Here is a 13,432-nt window from a genome sequence, read left to right on the forward strand (position 1 = left end):
GGGGAGAGCACGCACCGCGTGGGCATTAGTGGCCGGGGTGCAGAGGGCTAACCCAAGGGCCGGGGAAAGCGGCCCTTGCGGAGAAACACCTTCCCGCGCCTGCCTGAAAAATTCCGTGGTTAGAGCGCTTCCGCCAGGAACTCGAGGGAAAAAAGAATTCAGTCTGCAGTGAATCAAGCCCCCTGTTTATCCTGAATTCTCAGAGTGTTGCAGTTAGTAGGCACTTGATACACTGCTAAGTGGCAGGCACTTTATGTTTTTTTTTTTTTATTTTGTTTAATGTTTGTTTATTTTTGAGACAGAGCATGAACAGGGGAGGGGCAGAGAGAGAGGGAGACACAGAATCTGAAGCAGGCTCCAGGCCCTGAGCTGTCAGCACAGAGCCCAACGCTGGGCTCGAACCCACTAACCGTGAAATCATGACCTGAGCTGAAGTTGGATGCTTAATGGACTGAGCCACCCAGGCGCCAGGGCACTTTATATGTTTATGAAAACCTGCCGGCTACACAGAGCTTTCCAATTTGTTTACATAGACTAGTTGAATCTGCCTAACAACTGATGGAAGTACCTCAGGTCCACAACTCCTTATCTGAACCTTTTGGACCAAGTGTGTCTCAAAATGCAAGGTTTTTCAGATTTGGAAAGTGATGTGGAAAGGTTCAAAGTTCAGAACGAATTTTTGAGAAATCTTTGGTGTAAAATGGTGGCTTTATTAACGCACAGGGACAGGACCCGTGGGCAGAAAGAGCTGCACTGGGGTTGTGAGGAGCAATTGATTATATACCTTCAAACTGGGAAGGGGTTAGAGATAGCTTAAGTCTCTAAGGAAGTTTGGAAACAAGGTTTGGGGGGGGGGGGGGTAGCTGTTGTAAGGAGGTCATTTATTACTGTCTAGTAAAACCTTAGTAATGAGACCCTTCAGAGGTGTATCAGTGGGCCATATGCTTGGAGGATGATTGCTAACATATATCTTGGGGGTTAGAGATAAAAGAAGCTTCCAAAGGAATATTTATATGTTAAAGGAGACCTACAGGATCCTGGAGGTCAGAATAATGTGAAGCTAAGATTGCTTTTTGCCCTTAGCAAATATTAACATGGAGGCAGTTGAGTTCCTAGAGGAAGGTATTCTGCCTGTCTCAAGGACTTGTCAATGGGCTAGAAGTTGTAAGGAAATTTAATTTTTTCTTTTGTCTTTGTTCTCCACATCAAAAAGATGATAGGGTATGACTGAAGTTCCCATTCTCCAAAGCCAAAAAAGAAATAGGAAGACTGACACTTCTTTGGCCTTAATCCCAAATTGTGAATAAGTAACTAAAATCCAGAATCCTGGAAACCAATCCCAATCAGCAACAGCTGTGCTTTGGTAAAAACCTTTATGGGACCAGTTCTCTGCTTTATTCAGGAAGGCTGTGCTCTACCACAAGTCTTCCTTTGCTAGACAAAAAGTAAAACCAACATTGTTTCAAATATATTTGAGAGGTGCTTTCTTCCCTCTGTGGGTATAATATATGATACCCCCAGGGATTCTGGGGCAACACCCTGAAATCAATATTAATGCAGTAAAACATGTTCAATTCACAGTAACTGGGATAATTATAGACCATCAATAGCCTCAAGTAAACTCAGGTCAAAATTTGCTACCACTTGAGTTTGCCACAAAACTTGTTTTTCAGAGATATTTACATTTCAGAGTTGTAGGCAAGGGATTGTTGACCTGTATTATATCTCCACACTATGGCTGTAAAGACTGAGGTACACATGGTGCAAGTAAGGTGCCTAAAATCAAACAGCTAGAAGTGATGGAGTAGGGATTTTAATCCTGGAGAGATGTTTCTGGGGTCTTGTGTTGTTATTATTATTTTTTCAGTGTTTATTGTTTATTTCTTTTTGAGAGACAGAGAGCAAGTGCGTGTGCACACTAGGAGAAGAGGGACAGAGAGAGAGAGAGGGAGACAGAGGATCCCAAGAGGGCTCTGTACTCAAAGCAGAGAGCCCAATATGGGACTCCAACTCACAAACTGTGAGATCATGACCTGAGCCAAAGGACGCTTAACCAACTGAGCCACACAGGAGCCCCTGGCGTCTTGTATTATTAACAGAAATGTTATACTGCCTTCAATTTAACATAATTTCATTTCACTTAATCCTCACAACAAACTTGGATTAGATTGAATTGTATGAAATTGCCAATACTGAATTCTTTTTAGGAATGAATCAGTTATGGGACTGAGGTTAAGTGCCACTGCTTTTGGATAGATCAAGAGCTAGGCTCCATCTCAGCCTACCAGCCTGGTAACTGAGTAATTTTACTTCATTGAACTTGTTTCTTCATTGTTATTGAGAACAATCCTAACTTGGGGCCAAATTTTGGAGGCTACAGTCAGATGTCTCCCACATCTAACTTTTCATTAAGAGTCTAAAAAGTAAGATGTCACACCACACATCTTAGAATTCTCAAACACACAATTTTTTCGTAGGTGAGATCACCCAACCATCTCCAGAAGGCACATAATGTTTGTAATTATAAATGAAGAACACCCAAATAGAGCAGACAGAACAAGCTACTTAATCAGTGCTTGCTACAGCAAGAGACTCAGCTACCATCATGGGCAGAGATTCAAGAGCAAGCTAAGGAGTAGGAAAGCTTCACAGTGAGCAAAGAGAAGGCTTCAGATGTGCTCTGATTAGAAGTAGTTGGCCTGGGGAAACTAGACATGGGCTAACTAGAAGTAGAGCATCCTTTGTGGTTGATTTGGGAAGGATATTTAGCCTTCTCTGATCGGTCCTGAGTTGGAAGAGGGAACAACAACAACAACAAAATAGAGAACCTGACCAGTCATTCACCAAGTCCTGACAGTTCTGGGCCAACTGCTGCAGAAATCTTTGGTTGCTGCAGAGGTTGTGGTTTGGCTTCAATCTACAGCAACTAGCTCAAGAAGTCAACCATATTTGCAGCAACCAGTCCAGGGAGCCAAACAGCATCCCTGATAGCCTTTGAATCTCTGCAACATGCAAATGGTGGTGGCTGTGACTCCCTTGCTGTAGCAAACTGAATAAATAGCCTTTGCTCGTTCTCATTTGGGTGGTCCTAACTATTTCCACATGTCTGACAAGAGTCTTCCAGGCCAAGGGCACAGCTCCTCAGTGAAGAGCAAACAACCAGAGATTGGGTGTAGTGAGGAGGCCTGAATTGCGAGAGAAGAATAAGCTGGGAGGAGCAGCAGGACAGGAGGTCAAGGAAGAAAGGCTAGGGTGGATTATCTGTGCCCTTATGGGACTTTTGACATTGACTCAGAATGAGCTGGGGAATCATCGCAGATTTTGAGCAGAAGAGTGCCCTGATGTGACACAGACTGCAATGTTGATAATAGAGTGCAGTGTAAAAAACAGTAACCTAACTCCGCTCTCTTGTTCTTGACAGAAGAAAGTATGGAAATAGGGAGAGTGCAGTCTGCATAAAGTCTAGGAAAAAAAAGAGCCAGAAGAGCAAGAGAAATTAGTGGTATTTATATCTGAAAGTCTGGATGTATTTACTCATGTATTACTCATCAGTGGGGGAGGGTGAAATATCCCCCAAAACTTCATCATGTGTGCTCTGCACCTGTGCTCCCTAAGCTCATGCAACATCTCCTCCAACTGAATTCTTGCTTTGTGCCAGGCTACTGATGTTGGCACAAGGGATACAGTCATGGGCCAGAAGGGCATGTCCAGAGGAGGTAGAGACTACTGAGAAAACAAGCCCAGTCCCACTGTTCCTATCACTTTTGATAGGGATTAGGCTACCACCATGGTTCCCAAACTGGGCAGCAAGGCATCCCAGAGAATAAGAGAACATTCATAGGGGCACCAGGGGTATTTTAAATTTTCAAGGGAAACTCAGCAACATCTGTTGGACACCAAGCAAAACTACTACAGGTAGTTTACAGTTTCAACATTAAATCATGTTACATTGCTTTTGACAATATTATTGGGGAGGAAAAACAACATGTTCTCTACCCTCTTAGGTTCACTTCTTGGAAGTCTGTAAATTTAACTGACAAAATGCAGATCAGCAAGAGAAAAGAGATGAAATATTTTTGCATGCAGTGCAAATACATGTGGGAGTACTCAGTGATAAGTAACTCACAGGAGTGGTTAGAATTTCGGGCTTATATGTCTAGTTTAGTGGGGGTAGGAGAGAGGAGGAAGAAAAGGCTTCTATAAGGAAGAACAAATCAGGGTTTTTTTTGTTTTTTTTTGGTTTTTTTTTAGAAAAGACAAATTGGGGGTGCCTGGCTGGGTCAGTCAGTAGAACATGTGACTCTTGACCTCAGGGTTGTAAGTTCGAGCCCCACATTGGATGTAGAGACTACTTAAAAATAAAATCTTAAAAAAAAAAAAAAAAAAAAAGGAAAGAGACCCCTGGGTGGCTCATTCGGTTAAACATCCTATTCTTGACCTTGGCTCAGGTCATGGTCTCACAGTTCATGGGATAGAGCCCCCAGGTGGACTCTGCACTGGAAGCTCAGAGCCTGCTTGGAGTTCTCTCTCTCCTCTCTCTCTGCCCCTCCCTCACTCTCACACACTCTCTCTCTTTCAAAAAAAAAAAAAAAAAAAGAGGAAAGACAAATGGGTTTTTACAAAAACAAACAGAAGATGAGAAAGTTTGTGATAATTGTTTATGCAGGTATGAGTGTTCGTTTTCATGGCCAGGAAACTCCCCAGGAGAAGAGATTTATGACAGCTTCATTTCTCAGAACTTGCTGCTTTTAGTCAGATAAAGGAAACTCCAAGAAGACTTCTTTTGGCATCTGTTACATCCCAAATGTCTTCAGCTTAAAACACTTAAGCTGACACCTGGATGGCTCAGTTGGTTGAGCAACCAGCTCTTTATTTTGGCTTGGGTCTTGATCTCACAGTTTGTGAGTTGGAGCCCCGTGTTGGACTCTGGGCTAACAGCACGAAGTCTGCTTGGGATTCTCTGTCTCTCTGCCTCTCCCCTGCTCTCTTTCAAAATAAATAAATAAACTTAAAATATTTATATAAATTCTTGGGTTTTGAATGGATCCCCACACATCATATCTTTGTGAAACTGAGTTTTTGGTGTTTTCTGTGATAAAAAGCAACTGCCATGTGTTATAAAGAGAAGCAACAGGCCCAAAATGGCATAACTTGGGCCAGGACAAGTCACCAAACCAGGGCTTATTACCTAACCTAATTGCAGTTTCAACCTTCTTCAGAAATTAAGTTTCAACCTATCAATAAAGAATTTTCTTATTTTGTTAAGTATTATTTTTATTTAAATAATCTCTACACCCAGCTGGGGCTCAAACTCATGACCCTGAAACCATGAGTCACACACTCCTCAGACAGGGCCAGCCAGGTGCCTCAGAGTTTTCTAATAAGCATCAATGAGGTAATCTGTCACATGGGCCCTCTCTATCCCCTCCCCAACCCCACACCCCAAAGAAATAAGAGATAATATGCACAATAAGACCCACTGCCCTTCCCCCTAAGGAAAGGCGGTCTTGCCTGAAGCAATCCTTTCTTTCGCTTGTAACTTTCTTGTCCCACCCTCCTTTCTACAAACACCTTCTCTTCTGTACAGTTCTCAGAGCACCCCTCACCCTGCCAGACCAGGTGCTGCCCATTTCAGGAATCATTTAATAAAGCCAATTAGATCTTCAAATTTATTTGGTTGAATTTTTTTTTTTTAATTTTTAAAAATTTTATTTTATTTTTCAGTAAACTCTACGTGCTCAACGTGGGGCTTGAACTCACAACCTGAGATCAAGAATCATGTGCTTTACCGGCCAAGCCAGTCAGGTGTCCCTGAACTTTGTTTTTTTTTTAACACATTAGAAAAATGAATGTAGAGTAAGGGTGATGGTGTCCAAATCTGATCCCAAAGTGGGAAAAGTGTGCAGTGCCCAACTAGCACACATTCCATTACTAGGTGCAGGTTATTTAAGAATGAAATACAATTTTTTTTCTTTTAATATAGATGTTTATATATATATTTTTTATATAATATATATTACATATATATTTTATATAATATATATTATACATATATATATTTTACTCTACCCTCTTAGGTTTATTTATTTTTTTAATATATGATTTATTTTCAAATAGTGATGGCATTGTTAGGACCTAAATGTTTATTAAGGTGTATGGACATAAAACTTAATACACAGAATTGTTAAGTATTTCTTTTGGACTGGGGGGCTGTGGGGGGGGAGAGGGTTGGTGAAGAAAGTACTGAGATACTAAGAGCACCAGAGGTTTAGGACCTAGTGGTTCAGGGCTCTGTACCTAAACTCTGCACTCAAGCTCTGTACTTAAACTTGATGTTTCAAATTCCAACTAAGCCACTTACTAACTGCATGACTTTGTTGGGCAAGACATTTAATCTCTCTCTGTGCCTTAGTTTCTTCACCTATTAAATGGGAATGATGATAAGGGGACCTACTTCGTGGGGTGTGATAAGGATGGAGTAATAAGACACTGTAAGGCCCTCAACCCAGTGCCTGCCACACCATAAGCACCAGAGAAATGAGACAGTCATATACAGAAAGCTCTTAGGATTTTCCAGAAGAATGCGATGCTCTGTGTGCTCTCTGCCTATCCAAGGAGCAGGCTGACTCAACAATTCTTGCCTTTGTCTTGGGCTTTAGGAGATAAAGTCAACTCCTAGCCCAATCACCCCATCGTCACCAGAAACTTGCCTATAGTCTGAAAAAGTCAGGGTTTTTTGGTCAGTGGCAAGGAAGGAGAGTCCATAGCACAACAGGAACCACGAGGCATCTCATCCAACAAAGAAGAACCTACAGTTGTTATGGGGGAGGGTGGAGGTTAGAAATGTACCTGAGGGGTGCCTGAGTGGCTCAGTCAGTTAAGCATCCGACTTCGGCTCAGGTCATGATCTCACGGTTTATGAGTTCAAGCCCCACGTCGGGCTCTGGGCTGACAGCTCAGAGCCTGGAGCCTGCTTCAGATTCTGTGTCTCCCTCTGTCTGCCCCTCCGTTGCTTGCACTCTGTCTCTCACATTGTCTCAAAAAATAAATAAACATTAAAAAAAAATTTAAAGATTAAAGAAGTGTACCTGAACCCATGTTTGGATGGGTTCAAAGCAAAGTCGAAATCTAGACTGCAAAATGGACCCAAGGCCGCATTTCCTTGGAAACTACTAAATTCAGATAGATGTAGAATGGTGTGCCCCCAAATCCTTTATCTAATGCTGTCCACCTGGGTTGTAAATTGAAGTTGCTTCTCTGTGTCGGAGTGCATCAAATACTCCAGGCAAGAGTGGGATGTTTCATTCCTGCTGATACAATTTCAAAGAGCAAAGTTTCTGCTGGTCTCTGCATGTAGAGATTGGAGATCTCTCGACAAGTATAAGTAAGCACCAGTCTTCATGGCCCTGTACAGCTAGGGCTTAGCCTTGACAGAAAGTGTTTCTTCTTTAACTTTGTAGCCGGCTTTGTCTTTGCTGTCCCTGCCCTATGAATGGCAGGGCACATTTTTAACTTCTCATTCCTTGCTAATTTTTACTTTCTCAGTCCCCAGAAATAAGGAGGGCAGGAACTTTGTGGCAGCCAGATAGAAGGAGACAGGAGCTGTAGCCTGCCTTTCAGGCAGGAAAGGGACAGAAGTCAAAGGCACCTATGTACTCCTCAAAGTGCCCAAGGTGTGCTAGAGGCACTGAGGCACTGAGCCTAGGCTCTGTCGCTCAATGCCTCCACCACAGGGAGAGAGAGCTGCAGCCTCGGTGTGTTTCCCCTTCACCCCCCACCCCCCACCGCCCCTAGCATGCTTCTCAGACCAGGAACAGCAGCGGGAGGAGGGCTGGTTCAGGTCTTTCCCTGGCTGCCAGAACCATCTGGGTGGACAGGTTTTCTAATAACTAGAGAGGCCCTTTCATGTTTCAGATGGTCTCAGCCTCTGATCTCCAAAGTCTGGCCTCAGTGTCCCTTCCAAGCATCCTCTGACTCCACTGCTCACTGTTTGATCCTGGGGACCCCACATACAAGTTGTGGCAGTTTGAGTGTGAGAATGTATGAGTAAATTACTTGCACTTGAGCCTTGGTCTTCTAATCTGATCAGTGGGGATTGGACTAATCCTTACCTCATAGGATTATTGGCAAAATAGAATGAGGTGAAGTAAAGGCACATAATGTGTGCCTTGTAAATACCAGTCCCTTCCCTCCCACATGCTGTCTCAGCCGCTGCAATGGTCTTGCCCACTTCCCTTCACAGATTCCAATCCACAAAGCCTTTGCCAGCTCAACTGAATTCACCACCCTCCCCTGAACATACTGTCCCGAGACCAAGACACCAAGGTGGAAGACACCAAGCAGTGGTTTGAGAGCTGTGACCCCAACTGCTGTGGCATGCATGTGACCCTTGTGACATGCCTCACGTTGTCATTTGCCATTTTACGGTGAACCACAGAATGATGGAGCTGGATGAGACCTGTGGGGACCCACTCAAACCCCCAAAGTTCATATAAAGATTATTTTAGGCTGAAGACATTTGAAATTCAACAGATACAGGGGGAAAAAATGCCTTCTCGGAGTTTATCTAACTAAAATGAGGGCTGCCATAAATTCCCTCTTTGGTGTGGTTCAGCTCCCAGGAGACAGACCTAGAGCAAACATGCCCTCAATCCCCTCCCCAGGGAAGCTCTATGGTTCCAAGACAGAAAGACTATTCGCCTTTGCATAAACAAACACGATTACAAACTTTCTTATCTCATGTCTGTTCTTCTAAAAGCCCATTTGTCTTTCCTAAAGAGATTTATTTGCTCTTCCCAGGAGAGCCTTTTCTCCCCCTCCGTTTTTCCTAGTAAATTAGATACATAAGCCCCAAATTCTAACCACCCCTTTGAGTTACTCACTGAGCACTCCCACTTGTGTGTGTGTGTGTGTGTGTGTGTGTGTGTATGTGTATGTGACACATGCAGAAATAAACTGTTCTCTTGCTAGTCTGTCTTTTGTCAGTTTAATTGCAGTCTCTATTCACTTAACAGGAGATGATTGAGGGAAAGTTTTCCCTCCTGACAAAGAGTCTCTCCTTGACCAAATTTAGACAGGCTCCGCTGAACTCCCTTCTCAACCAGGCTCCGACTTTCAGACTTCCTGTTCATCTTTGCATTGTCCACTTTGAGCAAGACTCCTGCTGAGTCAGTTTAGTGAAAACCCCCCACTGTTGGTCTGACACCCTGAATATCTTTTCACTCTGGCCTACCTTCAGCCTACAATCCTGCTAGGTCAGCTTAACAAAGAATTGCCCTATTGTGGAGGCCACTTCCAAGTAAACAGGCTTGGGCAATCAACTGTAGAAAAGCCCCACCAAAGGATCCACCTCAAAATATCCATAGGCCCTAACTGACCAATGGGGCTACTTAGAGTTAGACACAGTTACCAAAAAAGGGAAAATTCCATACGTTGCAATACCTCCTCACCTGCCCTCCTTAAAAGCAGCCCCCTCCCACTGTCTCCTGGCAGACAGCCTCTCCTCTGCTGTCCTGCCCACTGCTCCCTTGGGTATTCAATACACTTCTATCTCCTTTGTTCTGCCTCAGGTGAATTCTTTCACCTCCTGCACCACCGGCTGCCACCAATCATTGCCCACATTTGGGGGCCCCCATCTGATCAAGAGACCCCCCCCCCACTTATTTTTAAAATGTCTGTTTATTTTTGAGAGACAGAGAGAGAGAGTGGGGGAGGGGCAGAGAGAGAGGGAGACACAGAATCTGAAGCAGGCTCCAGGCTCTGAGCTGAGAGCAGAGAGCCCGATGCGGGGCTCAAACTCACGAGCTATGAGACCATGACCTGAGCCAAAGTCGGACACTTAACTAACTGAGCCACCCAGGCACCCCAAGGAACACCCCATTTAGACACCATACCTACCTCTTGATAATCTTCTATCCACTGACCATCCCTTGGTCCTTGGCAGTAAATTCCCACTTTTCCTTACTGCATTCAGAACTGAGCATGATGTCTCTTCCCTACTACAAAACCCTACTGTACTAGCTCTTCTTGAATAAAGTCCCCTTACCACCTTTAATAAGTGTCATGAATGATTATTTCTTTCACATCCCCTCCCCCCACCCAAAGCCCTTATCATCTGAGCCACCCCCCTCATTGTATATAAGGAGAAACTTGAGAAGTGAAGCAACTAAGCAAGGGAGTGAGTGAGAGTTTGGATTCTGGGGCCCAGACTTACCCCTAACCAGCCATGTGACCTCAGACAGGTTACCTGTCTGTGTTTAAAACAAGAAGCATATCTATAACGTGGGCAAATAACAATACCCCTCTTATTGGGTTGTTGTGAGAATCAAGGGAGTTAAAACTGTCCAGTGGGGTGAGCACCATATAATAGTTGTTTCTTTTAAGGTGCTTGCTTGAAGACACTCAGTTAATGATGAGAACTGAAATGAACACACTTTCCCTTCCCCATGTTAAACAATGCTAGGACCAAACAAAAATAATCCAGCTGCTTGCTCCAGGAAATACCTGCTACTAAAAGATAAGATTGTAAACTAAGCAACTGACTTCTCAAGACTACTGATGGAGACAGGCCAGGTCCAAGGACCCAGAGAGGGGGTCCCACAGGACTAGCCAAGAGGGTCCCTGGCTTCTTGAAAGATGGAAGTCAGATGGCAGCCAGCAGGAGGTCGAAGCAGAGTCTATTGAAGAGAGAGAGAGAGAGAGAGAGAGAGAGAGAGAGCGAGAGCACTTCCTCGAGATTCAGAATGGAAAAGAGCATGAGTCTCATCTTTCCTTGGGAGTCTGGGGTTTTTTATTAGCGATTGTAGCACATATTGTGCACGTCTCCTCTCAGGCAACCAGGAACCGGTCAGAACAAGGACAGGGGCCAGGTGTCCTTCGTAAGCCATTCATTCCCTGAAGTCAGGGGTCTTGGCATCAAGGTGTTTGGTACCAATGGTCTTGGAGAATGTTCATGACCACCCCACCTGGTTATTCCCTAGATGCTGTCTATGGTGCTGGAAGACTGAAGACTCCAAAGATGGCATCATCTCTTGGTCCCTTACAAGGAGGACATATGCTATTCATATTACAAGGCACGTATAGGGTGGGGTGGAGGTTCAGGTCCTAGCAAGAATGGAAGCCAGAAAAGGAGCAAAGGGAAAAAAAAGGCTTTTTAATTCCCTTTAATCCCTTCAGTTTCCCTGTCTCACCAAGACTTGTTCGCCAACTCTCTCAAGACCCTTGCCTTTAGGACTCACCAATCCCTTAAGTCATTAATTCTGCCTCACCCAACCACTTTCCTCCCTTGTAAGACCCAGCGTCACAGACTTCTTTCTGGAGTTCTAAAGCCATATACCCCACTGCCTGGTTGTCTCAGGGACATCTCACACTTAACATATTCAAAGCTGAGCTCTTGTTCCCTCCTCCCAGCCTGTCCTCTGTCTCTCTCCATCTTAGTAAGCAGCACCTGTCTGAGCACCCAGTTGTCAAGCCAGAAAGCTGGATCCCTCCCCTCCCTCACTGTCCACATCCAAAGCCCCAGCAACTTCTGCCAGCTCTACCTCCAAATACAGCACAAAACTGTCCTCTCCCTTCTCTCCACTACTGGTGCCATCCTCCTGACTGGTCTCCCTGGTTATCACCCTAACATTCATCCATGCCCCCTGTGACAGCCAGGGTGACTTTTTTCTTGAGTGATCTTTTATTTTTTTATTTTATTTAAAGTTTACTTATTTATTTTTGAGAGAGGGAGAGGGAGAGAGAGAGCACAAGCAGGGGAGTAGCAGAGAGAGAAAGGGAGAGAAAATCCAAAGCAGGCTCCACACTGTCAGCACAGAGCTCGATGCAGGGCTCGAACTTACAAACCAAAAAGTGAGACATGTAACCGACTGAGCCACCCGGGCACCCTTAGATTGACCTTTTAAAAGCACAAATCATGTCTGGCTGGACCCCTTCCCCAACACACACACACACACACACACACACACACACACACACACAGACACACAAATCTCCAGCATCCTCAGCACTTACTGCTTGGCCCTTATCTGGGTCCTTTCATGATGGACTTTCTTTTTGTCATAGATGCTGCTGTTCCCCAATCAGACTGGAGGTGCCAGAGAACCAGGGCCCAGCAATAGGAAGGGCACACTGTCTGCTAATGTCATGACCAGCCACTTCCAGGCCATCCCTCCTGTGGCCATTTTGGTGCCTGATGCATGACATCTCTGCCTTCAGTCCTCCCTGCATGCTGCTGCTTCTCCCTACATTGCCTGCCTTCCTCCACTTGGTCATCCTTCCTTCTTTTTTTTTAATATAATTTTTAAAAAATGTTTGTTTGTTTGTTTGTTTGTTTGTTTAGAGAATCCCAAGCAGTCTCCATGTTGTCAGGACAGAGTCCAACTTGGGTCTCGATCCCATGACCCTGACATCACAACCCTGGCCTCATGACCCAAGCCGAAATCAAGAGCTGATGCTTAACTGACTGAGCCCCCCAGGTGCCCCTCATCCTTCCTTGTTCTTCAGGGAGCTGCCCTGATGCTCCAGGCAGGGCTGGGTGGCACTCTGAGCTCCCACCATAGCCTACTGACCTGTCATGGTCTCTTTCTTCCAATAGGCTGTGAAGGCCCAGAGGGCCTGTTTCCAACTGTGTGCCTGGGACACTCTCAGCGCTGCCTATATGTTTGGTGATGGAAATGAGAGGCTAGCTTTGGCACTCTGGTACCCTAGCAAGACACACAGCTTAACAAAGGACTGTTTGCAGGGCACCTGGGTGGCTCAGTCAGTTAAGCATCAACTTTGGCTTACGTTGGGATCTCATGGTTCTTGAGTTCGGGCCCCGTATTAGGTTCTTTGCTGTCAGCACAGAGCCTGCTTCAAAGCCTGTCTCTCTGCCCCTCCTCTCTCTGCCCCTCCTCACCCCTCTCTCAAAAATAAATAAACGTTAAAAAAAAGTGCTGGGGTAGGCAGTGGTAAGTGAAGGGACCAGGAGATGCCACCTCAAAATATGTCACTTTGGCATTAGGATTATTTTGAGCTGAAGATAGTTGAGAATCAACAGATCTGAGAAGAGTTTTCTGCCCTTGCCTTAATCCACCTAAAAGCAGAGCATATATTTCTCTAGCAAAGTGTCCCCCTCTCCTGGATCAGGAAGAGGAGAGTAACTCGTATCATCAGAGACAGAATCAGCACCAAGATGAATCTGCATAAACAAAACTTACTGAAATAATTGGTATCTTCTAGTAGTTTCTCCCATATATTTCCTAGTCACTTCCCTAAAAGTTATCATCCCTTCAAGCCCAAACCCTCTTTCCTTACTTAAAATAGTGTATTAAGTCCCTGAGTCCAACCTCTTCTTTAAATTTCACTTCTTTTCTGTGAATGGCCAGTGCATGCAAATATTAATAAAAATTTTGTGCCTTTTCTCCTGTTATTCTGCCTTTTGTTACTTTAA

Source organism: Herpailurus yagouaroundi, unplaced genomic scaffold, assembly GCF_014898765.1.
Source record: "Herpailurus yagouaroundi ecotype Mexico unplaced genomic scaffold, PumYag 210, whole genome shotgun sequence".
NCBI lineage: Eukaryota > Metazoa > Chordata > Mammalia > Carnivora > Felidae > Herpailurus > Herpailurus yagouaroundi.